Source organism: Salmo salar, chromosome ssa06 (assembly GCF_905237065.1).
Source record: "Salmo salar chromosome ssa06, Ssal_v3.1, whole genome shotgun sequence".
Lineage (NCBI taxonomy): Eukaryota > Metazoa > Chordata > Actinopteri > Salmoniformes > Salmonidae > Salmo > Salmo salar.
The window spans coordinates 21,937,797-21,958,558 of NC_059447.1; positions in this window are offsets into that span (position 1 = coordinate 21,937,797).

Here is a 20,762-nt window from a genome sequence, read left to right on the forward strand (position 1 = left end):
GTCTGGACTACAGTGTACTGGTCTCTCCTTTAATCAGTAGGATGCTGTCTGGACTACAGTGTACTGGTCTCTCCTTTAATCAGTAGGATGCTGTCTGGACTACAGTGTACTGGTCTCTCCTTTAATCAGTAGGATGCTGTCTGGACTACAGTGTACTGGTCTCTCCTTTAATCAGTAGGATGCTGTCTGGACTACAGTGTACTGGTCTCTCCTTTAATCAGTAGGATGCTGTCTGGACTACAGTGTACTGGTCTCTCCTTTAATCAGTAGGATGCTGTCTGGACTACAGTGTACTGGTCTCTCCTTTAATCAGTAGGATGCTGTCTGGACTACAGTGTACTGGTCTCTCCTTTAATCAGTAGGATGCTGTCTGGACTACAGTGTACTGGTCTCTCCTTTAATCAGTAGGATGCTGTCTGGACTACAGTGTACTGGTCTCTCCTTTAATCAGTAGGATGCTGTCTGGACTACAGTGTACTGGTCTCTCCTTTAATCAGTAGGATGCTGTCTGGACTACAGTGTACTGGTCTCTCCTTTAATCAGTAGGATGCTGTCTGGACTACAGTGTACTGGTCTCTCCTTTAATCAGTAGGATGCTGTCTGGACTACAGTGTACTGGTCTGTCCTTTAATCAGTAGGATGCTGTCTGGACTACAGTGTACTGGTCTCTCCTTTAATCAGTAGGATGCTGTCTGGACTACAGTGTACTGGTCTCTCCTTTAATCAGTAGGATGCTGTCTGGACTACAGTGTACTGGTCTCTCCTTTAATCAGTAGGATGCTGTCTGGACTACAGTGTACTGGTCTCTCCTTTAATCAGTAGGATGCTGTCTGGACTACAGTGTACTGGTCTCTCCTTTAATCAGTAGGATGCTGTCTGGACTACAGTGTACTGGTCTCTCCTTTAATCAGTAGGATGCTGTCTGGACTACAGTGTACTGGTCTCTCCTTTAATCAGTAGGATGCTGTCTGGACTACAGTGTACTGGTCTCTCCTTTAATCAGTAGGATGCTGTCTGGACTACAGTGTACTGGTCTCTCCTTTAATCAGTAGGATGCTGTCTGGACTACAGTGTACTGGTCTCTCCTTTAATCAGTAGGATGCTGTCTGGACTACAGTGTACTGGTCTCTCCTTTAATCAGTAGGATGCTGTCTGGACTACAGTGTACTGGTCTCTCCTTTAATCAGTAGGATGCTGTCTGGACTACAGTGTACTGGTCTCTCCTTTAATCAGTAGGATGCTGTCTGGACTACAGTGTACTGGTCTCTCCTTTAATCAGTAGGATGCTGTCTGGACTACAGTGTACTGGTCTCTCCTTTAATCAGTAGGATGCTGTCTGGACTACAGTGTACTGGTCTCTCCTTTAATCAGTAGGATGCTGTCTGGACTACAGTGTACTGGTCTCTCCTTTAATCAGTAGGATGCTGTCTGGACTACAGTGTACTGGTCTCTCCTTTAATCAGTAGGATGCTGTCTGGACTACAGTGTACTGGTCTCTCCTTTAATCAGTAGGATGCTGTCTGGACTACAGTGTACTGGTCTCTCCTTTAATCAGTAGGATGCTGTCTGGACTACAGTGTACTGGTCTCTCCTTTAATCAGTAGGATGCTGTCTGGACTACAGTGTACTGGTCTCTCCTTTAATCAGTAGGATGCTGTCTGGACTACAGTGTACTGGTCTCTCCTTTAATCAGTAGGATGCTGTCTGGACTACAGTGTACTGGTCTCTCCTTTAATCAGTAGGATGCTGTCTGGACTACAGTGTACTGGTCTCTCCTTTAATCAGTAGGATGCTGTCTGGACTACAGTGTACTGGTCTCTCCTTTAATCAGTAGGATGCTGTCTGGACTACAGTGTACTGGTCTCTCCTTTAATCAGTAGGATGCTGTCTGGACTACAGTGTACTGGTCTCTCCTTTAATCAGTAGGATGCTGTCTGGACTACAGTGTACTGGTCTCTCCTTTAATCAGTAGGATGCTGTCTGGACTACAGTGTACTGGTCTCTCCTTTAATCAGTAGGATGCTGTCTGGACTACAGTGTACTGGTCTCTCCTTTAATCAGTAGGATGTTGTCTGGACTACAGTGTACTGGTCTCTCCTTTAATCAGTAGGATGCTGTCTGGACTACAGTGTACTGGTCTCTCCTTTAATCAGTAGGATGCTGTCTGGACTACAGTGTACTGGTCTCTCCTTTAATCAGTAGGATGCTGTCTGGACTACAGTGTACTGGTCTCTCCTTTAATCAGTAGGATGCTGTCTGGACTACAGTGTACTGGTCTCTCCTTTAATCAGTAGGATGCTGTCTGGACTACAGTGTACTGGTCTCTCCTTTAATCAGTAGGATGCTGTCTGGACTACAGTGTACTGGTCTCTCCTTTAATCAGTAGGATGCTGTCTGGACTACAGTGTACTGGTCTCTCCTTTAATCAGTAGGATGCTGTCTGGACTACAGTGTACTGGTCTCTCCTTTAATCAGTAGGATGCTGTCTGGACTACAGTGTACTGGTCTCTCCTTTAATCAGTAGGATGCTGTCTGGACTACAGTGTACTGGTCTCTCCTTTAATCAGTAGGATGCTGTCTGGACTACAGTGTACTGGTCTCTCCTTTAATCAGTAGGATGCTGTCTGGACTACAGTGTACTGGTCTCTCCTTTAATCAGTAGGATGCTGTCTGGACTACAGTGTACTGGTCTCTCCTTTAATCAGTAGGATGCTGTCTGGACTACAGTGTACTGGTCTCTCCTTTAATCAGTAGGATGCTGTCTGGACTACAGTGTACTGGTCTCTCCTTTAATCAGTAGGATGCTGTCTGGACTACAGTGTACTGGTCTCTCCTTTAATCAGTAGGATGCTGTCTGGACTACAGTGTACTGGTCTCTCCTTTAATCAGTAGGATGCTGTCTGGACTACAGTGTACTGGTCTCTCCTTTAATCAGTAGGATGCTGTCTGGACTACAGTGTACTGGTCTCTCCTTTAATCAGTAGGATGCTGTCTGGACTACAGTGTACTGGTCTCTCCTTTAATCAGTAGGATGCTGTCTGGACTACAGTGTACTGGTCTCTCCTTTAATCAGTAGGATGCTGTCTGGACTACAGTGTACTGGTCTCTCCTTTAATCAGTAGGATGCTGTCTGGACTACAGTGTACTGGTCTCTCCTTTAATCAGTAGGATGCTGTCTGGACTACAGTGTACTGGTCTCTCCTTTAATCAGTAGGATGCTGTCTGGACTACAGTGTACTGGTCTCTCCTTTAATCAGTAGGATGCTGTCTGGACTACAGTGTACTGGTCTCTCCTTTAATCAGTAGGATGCTGTCTGGACTACAGTGTACTGGTCTCTCCTTTAATCAGTAGGATGCTGTCTGGACTACAGTGTACTGGTCTCTCCTTTAATCAGTAGGATGCTGTCTGGACTACAGTGTACTGGTCTCTCCTTTAATCAGTAGGATGCTGTCTGGACTACAGTGTACTGGTCTCTCCTTTAATCAGTAGGATGCTGTCTGGACTACAGTGTACTGGTCTCTCCTTTAATCAGTAGGATGCTGTCTGGACTACAGTGTACTGGTCTCTCCTTTAATCAGTAGGATGCTGTCTGGACTACAGTGTACTGGTCTCTCCTTTAATCAGTAGGATGCTGTCTGGACTACAGTGTACTGGTCTCTCCTTTAATCAGTAGGATGCTGTCTGGACTACAGTGTACTGGTCTCTCCTTTAATCAGTAGGATGCTGTCTGGACTACAGTGTACTGGTCTCTCCTTTAATCAGTAGGATGCTGTCTGGACTACAGTGTACTGGTCTCTCCTTTAATCAGTAGGATGCTGTCTGGACTACAGTGTACTGGTCTCTCCTTTAATCAGTAGGATGCTGTCTGGACTACAGTGTACTGGTCTCTCCTTTAATCAGTAGGATGCTGTCTGGACTACAGTGTACTGGTCTCTCCTTTAATCAGTAGGATGCTGTCTGGACTACAGTGTACTGGTCTCTCCTTTAATCAGTAGGATGCTGTCTGGACTACAGTGTACTGGTCTCTCCTTTAATCAGTAGGATGCTGTCTGGACTACAGTGTACTGGTCTCTCCTTTAATCAGTAGGATGCTGTCTGGACTACAGTGTACTGGTCTCTCCTTTAATCAGTAGGATGCTGTCTGGACTACAGTGTACTGGTCTCTCCTTTAATCAGTAGGATGCTGTCTGGACTACAGTGTACTGGTCTCTCCTTTAATCAGTAGGATGCTGTCTGGACTACAGTGTACTGGTCTCTCCTTTAATCAGTAGGATGCTGTCTGGACTACAGTGTACTGGTCTCTCCTTTAATCAGTAGGATGCTGTCTGGACTACAGTGTACTGGTCTCTCCTTTAATCAGTAGGATGCTGTCTGGACTACAGTGTACTGGTCTCTCCTTTAATCAGTAGGATGCTGTCTGGACTACAGTGTACTGGTCTCTCCTTTAATCAGTAGGATGCTGTCTGGACTACAGTGTACTGGTCTCTCCTTTAATCAGTAGGATGCTGTCTGGACTACAGTGTACTGGTCTCTCCTTTAATCAGTAGGATGCTGTCTGGACTACAGTGTACTGGTCTCTCCTTTAATCAGTAGGATGCTGTCTGGACTACAGTGTACTGGTCTCTCCTTTAATCAGTAGGATGCTGTCTGGACTACAGTGTACTGGTCTCTCCTTTAATCAGTAGGATGCTGTCTGGACTACAGTGTACTGGTCTCTCCTTTAATCAGTAGGATGCTGTCTGGACTACAGTGTACTGGTCTCTCCTTTAATCAGTAGGATGCTGTCTGGACTACAGTGTACTGGTCTCTCCTTTAATCAGTAGGATGCTGTCTGGACTACAGTGTACTGGTCTCTCCTTTAATCAGTAGGATGCTGTCTGGACTACAGTGTACTGGTCTCTCCTTTAATCAGTAGGATGCTGTCTGGACTACAGTGTACTGGTCTCTCCTTTAATCAGTAGGATGCTGTCTGGACTACAGTGTACTGGTCTCTCCTTTAATCAGTAGGATGCTGTCTGGACTACAGTGTACTGGTCTCTCCTTTAATCAGTAGGATGCTGTCTGGACTACAGTGTACTGGTCTCTCCTTTAATCAGTAGGATGCTGTCTGGACTACAGTGTACTGGTCTCTCATTTAATCAGTAGGATGTTGTCTGGACTACAGTGTACTGGTCTCTCCTTTAATCAGTAGGATGCTGTCTGGACTACAGTGTACTGGTCTGTCCTTTAATCAGTAGGATGCTGTCTGGACTACAGTGTACTGGTCTCTCCTTTAATCAGTAGGATGCTGTCTGGACTACAGTGTACTGGTCTCTCCTTTAATCAGTAGGATGCTGTCTGGACTACAGTGTACTGGTCTCTCCTTTAATCAGTAGGATGCTGTCTGGACTACAGTGTACTGGTCTCTCCTTTAATCAGTAGGATGCTGTCTGGACTACAGTGTACTGGTCTCTCCTTTAATCAGTAGGATGCTGTCTGGACTACAGTGTACTGGTCTCTCCTTTAATCAGTAGGATGCTGTCTGGACTACAGTGTACTGGTCTCTCCTTTAATCAGTAGGATGCTGTCTGGACTACAGTGTACTGGTCTCTCCTTTAATCAGTAGGATGCTGTCTGGACTACAGTGTACTGGTCTCTCCTTTAATCAGTAGGATGCTGTCTGGACTACAGTGTACTGGTCTCTCCTTTAATCAGTAGGATGCTGTCTGGACTACAGTGTACTGGTCTCTCCTTTAATCAGTAGGATGCTGTCTGGACTACAGTGTACTGGTCTCTCCTTTAATCAGTAGGATGCTGTCTGGACTACAGTGTACTGGTCTCTCCTTTAATCAGTAGGATGCTGTCTGGACTACAGTGTACTGGTCTCTCCTTTAATCAGTAGGATGCTGTCTGGACTACAGTGTACTGGTCTCTCCTTTAATCAGTAGGATGCTGTCTGGACTACAGTGTACTGGTCTCTCCTTTAATCAGTAGGATGTTGTCTGGACTACAGTGTACTGGTCTCTCCTTTAATCAGTAGGATGCTGTCTGGACTACAGTGTACTGGTCTGTCCTTTAATCAGTAGGATGCTGTCTGGACTACAGTGTACTGGTCTCTCCTTTAATCAGTAGGATGCTGTCTGGACTACAGTGTACTGGTCTCTCCTTTAATCAGTAGGATGCTGTCTGGACTACAGTGTACTGGTCTCTCCTTTAATCAGTAGGATGCTGTCTGGACTACAGTGTACTGGTCTCTCCTTTAATCAGTAGGATGCTGTCTGGACTACAGTGTACTGGTCTCTCCTTTAATCAGTAGGATGCTGTCTGGACTACAGTGTACTGGTCTCTCCTTTAATCAGTAGGATGCTGTCTGGACTACAGTGTACTGGTCTCTCCTTTAATCAGTAGGATGCTGTCTGGACTACAGTGTACTGGTCTCTCCTTTAATCAGTAGGATGCTGTCTGGACTACAGTGTACTGGTCTCTCCTTTAATCAGTAGGATGCTGTCTGGACTACAGTGTACTGGTCTCTCCTTTAATCAGTAGGATGCTGTCTGGACTACAGTGTACTGGTCTCTCCTTTAATCAGTAGGATGCTGTCTGGACTACAGTGTACTGGTCTCTCCTTTAATCAGTAGGATGCTGTCTGGACTACAGTGTACTGGTCTCTCCTTTAATCAGTAGGATGCTGTCTGGACTACAGTGTACTGGTCTGTCCTTTAATCAGTAGGATGCTGTCTGGACTACAGTGTACTGGTCTCTCCTTTAATCAGTAGGATGCTGTCTGGACTACAGTGTACTGGTCTCTCCTTTAATCAGTAGGATGCTGTCTGGACTACAGTGTACTGGTCTCTCCTTTAATCAGTAGGATGCTGTCTGGACTACAGTGTACTGGTCTCTCCTTTAATCAGTAGGATGCTGTCTGGACTACAGTGTACTGGTCTCTCCTTTAATCAGTAGGATGCTGTCTGGACTACAGTGTACTGGTCTCTCCTTTAATCAGTAGGATGCTGTCTGGACTACAGTGTACTGGTCTGTCCTTTAATCAGTAGGATGCTGTCTGGACTACAGTGTACTGGTCTCTCCTTTAATCAGTAGGATGCTGTCTGGACTACAGTGTACTGGTCTCTCCTTTAATCAGTAGGATGCTGTCTGGACTACAGTGTACTGGTCTCTCCTTTAATCAGTAGGATGCTGTCTGGACTACAGTGTACTGGTCTCTCCTTTAATCAGTAGGATGCTGTCTGGACTACAGTGTACTGGTCTCTCCTTTAATCAGTAGGATGCTGTCTGGACTACAGTGTACTGGTCTCTCCTTTAATCAGTAGGATGCTGTCTGGACTACAGTGTACTGGTCTCTCCTTTAATCAGTAGGATGCTGTCTGGACTACAGTGTACTGGTCTCTCCTTTAATCAGTAGGATGCTGTCTGGACTACAGTGTACTGGTCTCTCCTTTAATCAGTAGGATGCTGTCTGGACTACAGTGTACTGGTCTCTCCTTTAATCAGTAGGATGCTGTCTGGACTACAGTGTACTGGTCTCTCCTTTAATCAGTAGGATGCTGTCTGGACTACAGTGTACTGGTCTCTCCTTTAATCAGTAGGATGCTGTCTGGACTACAGTGTACTGGTCTCTCCTTTAATCAGTAGGATGCTGTCTGGACTACAGTGTACTGGTCTCTCCTTTAATCAGTAGGATGCTGTCTGGACTACAGTGTACTGGTCTCTCCTTTAATCAGTAGGATGCTGTCTGGACTACAGTGTACTGGTCTCTCCTTTAATCAGTAGGATGCTGTCTGGACTACAGTGTACTGGTCTCTCCTTTAATCAGTAGGATGCTGTCTGGACTACAGTGTACTGGTCTCTCCTTTAATCAGTAGGATGCTGTCTGGACTACAGTGTACTGGTCTCTCCTTTAATCAGTAGGATGCTGTCTGGACTACAGTGTACTGGTCTCTCCTTTAATCAGTAGGATGCTGTCTGGACTACAGTGTACTGGTCTCTCCTTTAATCAGTAGGATGCTGTCTGGACTACAGTGTACTGGTCTCTCCTTTAATCAGTAGGATGCTGTCTGGACTACAGTGTACTGGTCTCTCCTTTAATCAGTAGGATGCTGTCTGGACTACAGTGTACTGGTCTCTCCTTTAATCAGTAGGATGCTGTCTGGACTACAGTGTACTGGTCTGTCCTTTAATCAGTAGGATGCTGTCTGGACTACAGTGTACTGGTCTCTCCTTTAATCAGTAGGATGCTGTCTGGACTACAGTGTACTGGTCTCTCCTTTAATCAGTAGGATGCTGTCTGGACTACAGTGTACTGGTCTCTCCTTTAATCAGTAGGATGCTGTCTGGACTACAGTGTACTGGTCTCTCCTTTAATCAGTAGGATGCTGTCTGGACTACAGTGTACTGGTCTCTCCTTTAATCAGTAGGATGCTGTCTGGACTACAGTGTACTGGTCTCTCCTTTAATCAGTAGGATGCTGTCTGGACTACAGTGTACTGGTCTCTCCTTTAATCAGTAGGATGCTGTCTGGACTACAGTGTACTGGTCTCTCCTTTAATCAGTAGGATGCTGTCTGGACTACAGTGTACTGGTCTCTCCTTTAATCAGTAGGATGCTGTCTGGACTACAGTGTACTGGTCTCTCCTTTAATCAGTAGGATGCTGTCTGGACTACAGTGTACTGGTCTCTCCTTTAATCAGTAGGATGCTGTCTGGACTACAGTGTACTGGTCTCTCCTTTAATCAGTAGGATGCTGTCTGGACTACAGTGTACTGGTCTCTCCTTTAATCAGTAGGATGCTGTCTGGACTACAGTGTACTGGTCTCTCCTTTAATCAGTAGGATGCTGTCTGGACTACAGTGTACTGGTCTCTCCTTTAATCAGTAGGATGCTGTCTGGACTACAGTGTACTGGTCTCTCCTTTAATCAGTAGGATGCTGTCTGGACTACAGTGTACTGGTCTCTCCTTTAATCAGTAGGATGCTGTCTGGACTACAGTGTACTGGTCTCTCCTTTAATCAGTAGGATGCTGTCTGGACTACAGTGTACTGGTCTCTCCTTTAATCAGTAGGATGCTGTCTGGACTACAGTGTACTGGTCTCTCCTTTAATCAGTAGGATGCTGTCTGGACTACAGTGTACTGGTCTCTCCTTTAATCAGTAGGATGCTGTCTGGACTACAGTGTACTGGTCTCTCCTTTAATCAGTAGGATGCTGTCTGGACTACAGTGTACTGGTCTCTCCTTTAATCAGTAGGATGCTGTCTGGACTACAGTGTACTGGTCTCTCCTTTAATCAGTAGGATGCTGTCTGGACTACAGTGTACTGGTCTCTCCTTTAATCAGTAGGATGCTGTCTGGACTACAGTGTACTGGTCTGTCCTTTAATCAGTAGGATGCTGTCTGGACTACAGTGTACTGGTCTCTCCTTTAATCAGTAGGATGCTGTCTGGACTACAGTGTACTGGTCTCTCCTTTAATCAGTAGGATGCTGTCTGGACTACAGTGTACTGGTCTCTCCTTTAATCAGTAGGATGCTGTCTGGACTACAGTGTACTGGTCTCTCCTTTAATCAGTAGGATGCTGTCTGGACTACAGTGTACTGGTCTCTCCTTTAATCAGTAGGATGCTGTCTGGACTACAGTGTACTGGTCTCTCCTTTAATCAGTAGGATGCTGTCTGGACTACAGTGTACTGGTCTCTCCTTTAATCAGTAGGATGCTGTCTGGACTACAGTGTACTGGTCTCTCCTTTAATCAGTAGGATGCTGTCTGGACTACAGTGTACTGGTCTCTCCTTTAATCAGTAGGATGCTGTCTGGACTACAGTGTACTGGTCTCTCCTTTAATCAGTAGGATGCTGTCTGGACTACAGTGTACTGGTCTCTCCTTTAATCAGTAGGATGCTGTCTGGACTACAGTGTACTGGTCTCTCCTTTAATCAGTAGGATGCTGTCTGGACTACAGTGTACTGGTCTCTCCTTTAATCAGTAGGATGCTGTCTGGACTACAGTGTACTGGTCTCTCCTTTAATCAGTAGGATGCTGTCTGGACTACAGTGTACTGGTCTCTCCTTTAATCAGTAGGATGCTGTCTGGACTACAGTGTACTGGTCTCTCCTTTAATCAGTAGGATGCTGTCTGGACTACAGTGTACTGGTCTCTCCTTTAATCAGTAGGATGCTGTCTGGACTACAGTGTACTGGTCTCTCCTTTAATCAGTAGGATGCTGTCTGGACTACAGTGTACTGGTCTCTCCTTTAATCAGTAGGATGCTGTCTGGACTACAGTGTACTGGTCTCTCCTTTAATCAGTAGGATGCTGTCTGGACTACAGTGTACTGGTCTCTCCTTTAATCAGTAGGATGCTGTCTGGACTACAGTGTACTGGTCTCTCCTTTAATCAGTAGGATGCTGTCTGGACTACAGTGTACTGGTCTCTCCTTTAATCAGTAGGATGCTGTCTGGACTACAGTGTACTGGTCTCTCCTTTAATCAGTAGGATGCTGTCTGGACTACAGTGTACTGGTCTCTCCTTTAATCAGTAGGATGCTGTCTGGACTACAGTGTACTGGTCTCTCCTTTAATCAGTAGGATGCTGTCTGGACTACAGTGTACTGGTCTCTCCTTTAATCAGTAGGATGCTGTCTGGACTACAGTGTACTGGTCTCTCCTTTAATCAGTAGGATGCTGTCTGGACTACAGTGTACTGGTCTCTCCTTTAATCAGTAGGATGCTGTCTGGACTACAGTGTACTGGTCTCTCCTTTAATCAGTAGGATGCTGTCTGGACTACAGTGTACTGGTCTCTCCTTTAATCAGTAGGATGCTGTCTGGACTACAGTGTACTGGTCTCTCCTTTAATCAGTAGGATGCTGTCTGGACTACAGTGTACTGGTCTCTCCTTTAATCAGTAGGATGCTGTCTGGACTACAGTGTACTGGTCTCTCCTTTAATCAGTAGGATGCTGTCTGGACTACAGTGTACTGGTCTCTCCTTTAATCAGTAGGATGCTGTCTGGACTACAGTGTACTGGTCTCTCCTTTAATCAGTAGGATGCTGTCTGGACTACAGTGTACTGGTCTCTCCTTTAATCAGTAGGATGCTGTCTGGACTACAGTGTACTGGTCTCTCCTTTAATCAGTAGGATGCTGTCTGGACTACAGTGTACTGGTCTCTCCTTTAATCAGTAGGATGCTGTCTGGACTACAGTGTACTGGTCTCTCCTTTAATCAGTAGGATGCTGTCTGGACTACAGTGTACTGGTCTCTCATTTAATCAGTAGGATGTTGTCTGGACTACAGTGTACTGGTCTCTCCTTTAATCAGTAGGATGCTGTCTGGACTACAGTGTACTGGTCTGTCCTTTAATCAGTAGGATGCTGTCTGGACTACAGTGTACTGGTCTCTCCTTTAATCAGTAGGATGCTGTCTGGACTACAGTGTACTGGTCTCTCCTTTAATCAGTAGGATGCTGTCTGGACTACAGTGTACTGGTCTCTCCTTTAATCAGTAGGATGCTGTCTGGACTACAGTGTACTGGTCTCTCCTTTAATCAGTAGGATGCTGTCTGGACTACAGTGTACTGGTCTCTCCTTTAATCAGTAGGATGCTGTCTGGACTACAGTGTACTGGTCTCTCCTTTAATCAGTAGGATGCTGTCTGGACTACAGTGTACTGGTCTCTCCTTTAATCAGTAGGATGCTGTCTGGACTACAGTGTACTGGTCTCTCCTTTAATCAGTAGGATGCTGTCTGGACTACAGTGTACTGGTCTCTCCTTTAATCAGTAGGATGCTGTCTGGACTACAGTGTACTGGTCTCTCCTTTAATCAGTAGGATGCTGTCTGGACTACAGTGTACTGGTCTCTCCTTTAATCAGTAGGATGCTGTCTGGACTACAGTGTACTGGTCTCTCCTTTAATCAGTAGGATGCTGTCTGGACTACAGTGTACTGGTCTCTCCTTTAATCAGTAGGATGCTGTCTGGACTACAGTGTACTGGTCTCTCCTTTAATCAGTAGGATGCTGTCTGGACTACAGTGTACTGGTCTCTCCTTTAATCAGTAGGATGCTGTCTGGACTACAGTGTACTGGTCTCTCCTTTAATCAGTAGGATGCTGTCTGGACTACAGTGTACTGGTCTCTCCTTTAATCAGTAGGATGCTGTCTGGACTACAGTGTACTGGTCTCTCCTTTAATCAGTAGGATGCTGTCTGGACTACAGTGTACTGGTCTCTCCTTTAATCAGTAGGATGCTGTCTGGACTACAGTGTACTGGTCTCTCCTTTAATCAGTAGGATGCTGTCTGGACTACAGTGTACTGGTCTCTCCTTTAATCAGTAGGATGCTGTCTGGACTACAGTGTACTGGTCTCTCCTTTAATCAGTAGGATGCTGTCTGGACTACAGTGTACTGGTCTCTCCTTTAATCAGTAGGATGCTGTCTGGACTACAGTGTACTGGTCTCTCCTTTAATCAGTAGGATGCTGTCTGGACTACAGTGTACTGGTCTCTCCTTTAATCAGTAGGATGCTGTCTGGACTACAGTGTACTGGTCTCTCCTTTAATCAGTAGGATGCTGTCTGGACTACAGTGTACTGGTCTCTCCTTTAATCAGTAGGATGCTGTCTGGACTACAGTGTACTGGTCTCTCCTTTAATCAGTAGGATGTTGTCTGGACTACAGTGTACTGGTCTCTCCTTTAATCAGTAGGATGCTGTCTGGACTACAGTGTACTGGTCTCTCCTTTAATCAGTAGGATGCTGTCTGGACTACAGTGTACTGGTCTCTCCTTTAATCAGTAGGATGCTGTCTGGACTACAGTGTACTGGTCTCTCCTTTAATCAGTAGGATGCTGTCTGGACTACAGTGTACTGGTCTCTCCTTTAATCAGTAGGATGCTGTCTGGACTACAGTGTACTGGTCTCTCCTTTAATCAGTAGGATGCTGTCTGGACTACAGTGTACTGGTCTCTCCTTTAATCAGTAGGATGCTGTCTGGACTACAGTGTACTGGTCTCTCCTTTAATCAGTAGGATGCTGTCTGGACTACAGTGTACTGGTCTCTCCTTTAATCAGTAGGATGCTGTCTGGACTACAGTGTACTGGTCTCTCCTTTAATCAGTAGGATGCTGTCTGGACTACAGTGTACTGGTCTCTCCTTTAATCAGTAGGATGCTGTCTGGACTACAGTGTACTGGTCTCTCCTTTAATCAGTAGGATGCTGTCTGGACTACAGTGTACTGGTCTCTCCTTTAATCAGTAGGATGCTGTCTGGACTACAGTGTACTGGTCTCTCCTTTAATCAGTAGGATGCTGTCTGGACTACAGTGTACTGGTCTCTCCTTTAATCAGTAGGATGCTGTCTGGACTACAGTGTACTGGTCTCTCCTTTAATCAGTAGGATGCTGTCTGGACTACAGTGTACTGGTCTCTCCTTTAATCAGTAGGATGCTGTCTGGACTACAGTGTACTGGTCTCTCCTTTAATCAGTAGGATGCTGTCTGGACTACAGTGTACTGGTCTCTCCTTTAATCAGTAGGATGCTGTCTGGACTACAGTGTACTGGTCTCTCCTTTAATCAGTAGGATGCTGTCTGGACTACAGTGTACTGGTCTCTCCTTTAATCAGTAGGATGCTGTCTGGACTACAGTGTACTGGTCTCTCCTTTAATCAGTAGGATGCTGTCTGGACTACAGTGTACTGGTCTCTCCTTTAATCAGTAGGATGCTGTCTGGACTACAGTGTACTGGTCTCTCCTTTAATCAGTAGGATGCTGTCTGGACTACAGTGTACTGGTCTCTCCTTTAATCAGTAGGATGCTGTCTGGACTACAGTGTACTGGTCTCTCCTTTAATCAGTAGGATGCTGTCTGGACTACAGTGTACTGGTCTCTCCTTTAATCAGTAGGATGCTGTCTGGACTACAGTGTACTGGTCTCTCCTTTAATCAGTAGGATGCTGTCTGGACTACAGTGTACTGGTCTCTCCTTTAATCAGTAGGATGCTGTCTGGACTACAGTGTACTGGTCTCTCCTTTAATCAGTAGGATGCTGTCTGGACTACAGTGTACTGGTCTCTCCTTTAATCAGTAGGATGCTGTCTGGACTACAGTGTACTGGTCTCTCCTTTAATCAGTAGGATGCTGTCTGGACTACAGTGTACTGGTCTCTCCTTTAATCAGTAGGATGCTGTCTGGACTACAGTGTACTGGTCTCTCCTTTAATCAGTAGGATGCTGTCTGGACTACAGTGTACTGGTCTCTCCTTTAATCAGTAGGATGCTGTCTGGACTACAGTGTACTGGTCTCTCCTTTAATCAGTAGGATGCTGTCTGGACTACAGTGTACTGGTCTCTCCTTTAATCAGTAGGATGCTGTCTGGACTACAGTGTACTGGTCTCTCCTTTAATCAGTAGGATGCTGTCTGGACTACAGTGTACTGGTCTCTCCTTTAATCAGTAGGATGCTGTCTGGACTACAGTGTACTGGTCTCTCCTTTAATCAGTAGGATGCTGTCTGGACTACAGTGTACTGGTCTCTCCTTTAATCAGTAGGATGCTGTCTGGACTACAGTGTACTGGTCTCTCCTTTAATCAGTAGGATGCTGTCTGGACTACAGTGTACTGGTCTCTCCTTTAATCAGTAGGATGCTGTCTGGACTACAGTGTACTGGTCTCTCCTTTAATCAGTAGGATGCTGTCTGGACTACAGTGTACTGGTCTCTCCTTTAATCAGTAGGATGCTGTCTGGACTACAGTGTACTGGTCTCTCCTTTAATCAGTAGGATGCTGTCTGGACTACAGTGTACTGGTCTCTCCTTTAATCAGTAGGATGCTGTCTGGACTACAGTGTACTGGTCTCTCCTTTAATCAGTAGGATGCTGTCTGGACTACAGTGTACTGGTCTCTCCTTTAATCAGTAGGATGCTGTCTGGACTACAGTGTACTGGTCTCTCCTTTAATCAGTAGGATGCTGTCTGGACTACAGTGTACTGGTCTCTCCTTTAATCAGTAGGATGCTGTCTGGACTACAGTGTACTGGTCTCTCCTTTAATCAGTAGGATGCTGTCTGGACTACAGTGTACTGGTCTCTCCTTTAATCAGTAGGATGCTGTCTGGACTACAGTGTACTGGTCTCTCCTTTAATCAGTAGGATGCTGTCTGGACTACAGTGTACTGGTCTCTCCTTTAATCAGTAGGATGCTGTCTGGACTACAGTGTACTGGTCTCTCCTTTAATCAGTAGGATGCTGTCTGGACTACAGTGTACTGGTCTCTCCTTTAATCAGTAGGATGCTGTCTGGACTACAGTGTACTGGTCTCTCCTTTAATCAGTAGGATGCTGTCTGGACTACAGTGTACTGGTCTCTCCTTTAATCAGTAGGATGCTGTCTGGACTACAGTGTACTGGTCTCTCCTTTAATCAGTAGGATGCTGTCTGGACTACAGTGTACTGGTCTCTCCTTTAATCAGTAGGATGCTGTCTGGACTACAGTGTACTGGTCTCTCCTTTAATCAGTAGGATGCTGTCTGGACTACAGTGTACTGGTCTCTCCTTTAATCAGTAGGATGCTGTCTGGACTACAGTGTACTGGTCTCTCCTTTAATCAGTAGGATGCTGTCTGGACTACAGTGTACTGGTCTCTCCTTTAATCAGTAGGATGCTGTCTGGACTACAGTGTACTGGTCTCTCCTTTAATCAGTAGGATGCTGTCTGGACTACAGTGTACTGGTCTCTCCTTTAATCAGTAGGATGCTGTCTGGACTACAGTGTACTGGTCTGTCCTTTAATCAGTAGGATGCTGTCTGGACTACAGTGTACTGGTCTCTCCTTTAATCAGTAGGATGCTGTCTGGACTACAGTGTACTGGTCTCTCCTTTAATCAGTAGGATGCTGTCTGGACTACAGTGTACTGGTCTCTCCTTTAATCAGTAGGATGCTGTCTGGACTACAGTGTACTGGTCTCTCCTTTAATCAGTAGGATGCTGTCTGGACTACAGTGTACTGGTCTCTCCTTTAATCAGTAGGATGCTGTCTGGACTACAGTGTACTGGTCTCTCCTTTAATCAGTAGGATGCTGTCTGGACTACAGTGTACTGGTCTCTCCTTTAATCAGTAGGATGCTGTCTGGACTACAGTGTACTGGTCTCTCCTTTAATCAGTAGGATGCTGTCTGGACTACAGTGTACTGGTCTCTCCTTTAATCAGTAGGATGCTGTCTGGACTACAGTGTACTGGTCTCTCCTTTAATCAGTAGGATGCTGTCTGGACTACAGTGTACTGGTCTCTCCTTTAATCAGTAGGATGCTGTCTGGACTACAGTGTACTGGTCTCTCCTTTAATCAGTAGGATGCTGTCTGGACTACAGTGTACTGGTCTCTCCTTTAATCAGTAGGATGCTGTCTGGACTACAGTGTACTGGTCTCTCCTTTAATCAGTAGGATGCTGTCTGGACTACAGTGTACTGGTCTCTCCTTTAATCAGTAGGATGCTGTCTGGACTACAGTGTACTGGTCTCTCCTTTAATCAGTAGGATGCTGTCTGGACTACAGTGTACTGGTCTCTCCTTTAATCAGTAGGATGCTGTCTGGACTACAGTGTACTGGTCTCTCCTTTAATCAGTAGGATGCTGTCTGGACTACAGTGTACTGGTCTCTCCTTTAATCAGTAGGATGCTGTCTGGACTACAGTGTACTGGTCTCTCCTTTAATCAGTAGGATGCTGTCTGGACTACAGTGTACTGGTCTCTCCTTTAATCAGTAGGATGCTGTCTGGACTACAGTGTACTGGTCTCTCCTTTAATCAGTAGGATGCTGTCTGGACTACAGTGTACTGGTCTCTCCTTTAATCAGTAGGATGCTGTCTGGACTACAGTGTACTGGTCTCTCCTTTAATCAGTAGGATGCTGTCTGGACTACAGTGTACTGGTCTCTCCTTTAATCAGTAGGATGCTGTCTGGACTACAGTGTACTGGTCTCTCCTTTAATCAGTAGGATGCTGTCTGGACTACAGTGTACTGGTCTGTCCTTTAATCAGTAGGATGCTGTCTGGACTACAGTGTACTGGTCTCTCCTTTAATCAGTAGGATGCTGTCTGGACTACAGTGTACTGGTCTGTCCTTTAATCAGTAGGATGCTGTCTGGACTACAGTGTACTGGTCTCTCCTTTAATCAGTAGGATGCTGTCTGGACTACAGTGTACTGGTCTCTCCTTTAATCAGTAGGATGCTGTCTGGACTACAGTGTACTGGTCTCTCCTTTAATCAGTAGGATGCTGTCTGGACTACAGTGTACTGGTCTCTCCTTTAATCAGTAGGATGCTGTCTGGACTACAGTGTACTGGTCTCTCCTTTAATCAGTAGGATGCTGTCTGGACTACAGTGTACTGGTCTCTCCTTTAATCAGTAGGATGCTGTCTGGACTACAGTGTACTGGTCTCTCCTTTAATCAGTAGGATGCTGTCTGGACTACAGTGTACTGGTCTCTCCTTTAATCAGTAGGATGCTGTCTGGACTACAGTGTACTGGTCTCTCCTTTAATCAGTAGGATGCTGTCTGGACTACAGTGTACTGGTCTCTCCTTTAATCAGTAGGATGCTGTCTGGACTACAGTGTACTGGTCTCTCCTTTAATCAGTAGGATGTTGTCTGGACTACAGTGTACTGGTCTCTCCTTTAATCAGTAGGATGCTGTCTGGACTACAGTGTACTGGTCTCTCCTTTAATCAGTAGGATGCTGTCTGGACTACAGTGTACTGGTCTCTCCTTTAATCAGTAGGATGCTGTCTGGACTACAGTGTACTGGTCTCTCCTTTAATCAGTAGGATGCTGTCTGGACTACAGTGTACTGGTCTGTCCTTTAATCAGTAGGATGCTGTCTGGACTACAGTGTACTGGTCTCTCCTTTAATCAGTAGGATGCTGTCTGGACTACAGTGTACTGGTCTCTCCTTTAATCAGTAGGATGCTGTCTGGACTACAGTGTACTGGTCTCTCCTTTAATCAGTAGGATGCTGTCTGGACTACAGTGTACTGGTCTCTCCTTTAATCAGTAGGATGCTGTCTGGACTACAGTGTACTGGTCTCTCCTTTAATCAGTAGGATGCTGTCTGGACTACAGTGTACTGGTCTCTCCTTTAATCAGTAGGATGCTGTCTGGACTACAGTGTACTGGTCTCTCCTTTAATCAGTAGGATGCTGTCTGGACTACAGTGTACTGGTCTCTCCTTTAATCAGTAGGATGCTGTCTGGACTACAGTGTACTGGTCTCTCCTTTAATCAGTAGGATGCTGTCTGGACTACAGTGTACTGGTCTCTCCTTTAATCAGTAGGATGCTGTCTGGACTACAGTGTACTGGTCTCTCCTTTAATCAGTAGGATGCTGTCTGGACTACAGTGTACTGGTCTCTCCTTTAATCAGTAGGATGCTGTCTGGACTACAGTGTACTGGTCTCTCCTTTAATCAGTAGGATGCTGTCTGGACTACAGTGTACTGGTCTCTCCTTTAATCAGTAGGATGCTGTCTGGACTACAGTGTACTGGTCTCTCCTTTAATCAGTAGGATGCTGTCTGGACTACAGTGTACTGGTCTCTCCTTTAATCAGTAGGATGCTGTCTGGACTACAGTGTACTGGTCTGTCCTTTAATCAGTAGGATGCTGTCTGGACTACAGTGTACTGGTCTGTCCTTTAATCAGTAGGATGCTGTCTGGACTACAGTGTACTGGTCTCTCCTTTAATCAGTAGGATGCTGTCTGGACTACAGTGTACTGGTCTCTCCTTTAATCAGTAGGATGCTGTCTGGACTACAGTGTACTGGTCTCTCCTTTAATCAGTAGGATGCTGTCTGGACTACAGTGTACTGGTCTCTCCTTTAATCAGTAGGATGCTGTCTGGACTACAGTGTACTGGTCTCTCCTTTAATCAGTAGGATGCTGTCTGGACTACAGTGTACTGGTCTCTCCTTTAATCAGTAGGATGCTGTCTGGACTACAGTGTACTGGTCTCTCCTTTAATCAGTAGGATGCTGTCTGGACTACAGTGTACTGGTCTCTCCTTTAATCAGTAGGATGCTGTCTGGACTACAGTGTACTGGTCTCTCCTTTAATCAGTAGGATGCTGTCTGGACTACAGTGTACTGGTCTCTCCTTTAATCAGTAGGATGCTGTCTGGACTACAGTGTACTGGTCTGTCCTTTAATCAGTAGGATGCTGTCTGGACTACAGTGTACTGGTCTCTCCTTTAATCAGTAGGATGCTGTCTGGACTACAGTGTACTGGTCTCTCCTTTAATCAGTAGGATGCTGTCTGGACTACAGTGTACTGGTCTCTCCTTTAATCAGTAGGATGCTGTCTGGACTACAGTGTACTGGTCTCTCCTTTAATCAGTAGGATGCTGTCTGGACTACAGTGTACTGGTCTCTCCTTTAATCAGTAGGATGCTGTCTGGACTACAGTGTACTGGTCTCTCCTTTAATCAGTAGGATGCTGTCTGGACTACAGTGTACTGGTCTCTCCTTTAATCAGTAGGATGCTGTCTGGACTACAGTGTACTGGTCTCTCCTTTAATCAGTAGGATGCTGTCTGGACTACAGTGTACTGGTCTCTCCTTTAATCAGTAGGATGCTGTCTGGACTACAGTGTACTGGTCTCTCCTTTAATCAGTAGGATGCTGTCTGGACTACAGTGTACTGGTCTCTCCTTTAATCAGTAGGATGCTGTCTGGACTACAGTGTACTGGTCTCTCCTTTAATCAGTAGGATGCTGTCTGGACTACAGTGTACTGGTCTCTCCTTTAATCAGTAGGATGCTGTCTGGACTACAGTGTACTGGTCTCTCCTTTAATCAGTAGGATGCTGTCTGGACTACAGTGTACTGGTCTGTCCTTTAATCAGTAGGATGCTGTCTGGACTACAGTGTACTGGTCTCTCCTTTAATCAGTAGGATGCTGTCTGGACTACAGTGTACTGGTCTCTCCTTTAATCAGTAGGATGCTGTCTGGACTACAGTGTACTGGTCTCTCCTTTAATCAGTAGGATGCTGTCTGGACTACAGTGTACTGGTCTCTCCTTTAATCAGTAGGATGCTGTCTGGACTACAGTGTACTGGTCTCTCCTTTAATCAGTAGGATGCTGTCTGGACTACAGTGTACTGGTCTCTCCTTTAATCAGTAGGATGCTGTCTGGACTACAGTGTACTGGTCTCTCCTTTAATCAGTAGGATGCTGTCTGGACTACAGTGTACTGGTCTCTCCTTTAATCAGTAGGATGCTGTCTGGACTACAGTGTACTGGTCTCTCCTTTAATCAGTAGGATGCTGTCTGGACTACAGTGTACTGGTCTCTCCTTTAATCAGTAGGATGCTGTCTGGACTACAGTGTACTGGTCTCTCCTTTAATCAGTAGGATGCTGTCTGGACTACAGTGTACTGGTCTCTCCTTTAATCAGTAGGATGCTGTCTGGACTACAGTGTACTGGTCTCTCCTTTAATCAGTAGGATGCTGTCTGGACTACAGTGTACTGGTCTCCCCTTTAATCAGTAGGATGCTGTCTGGACTACAGTGTACTGGTCTCTCCTTTAATCAGTAGGATGCTGTCTGGACTACAGTGTACTGGTCTCTCCTTTAATCAGTAGGATGCTGTCTGGACTACAGTGTACTGGTCTGTCCTTTAATCAGTAGGATGCTGTCTGGACTACAGTGTACTGGTCTGTCCTTTAATCAGTAGGATGCTGTCTGGACTACAGTGTACTGGTCTCTCCTTTAATCAGTAGGATGCTGTCTGGACTACAGTGT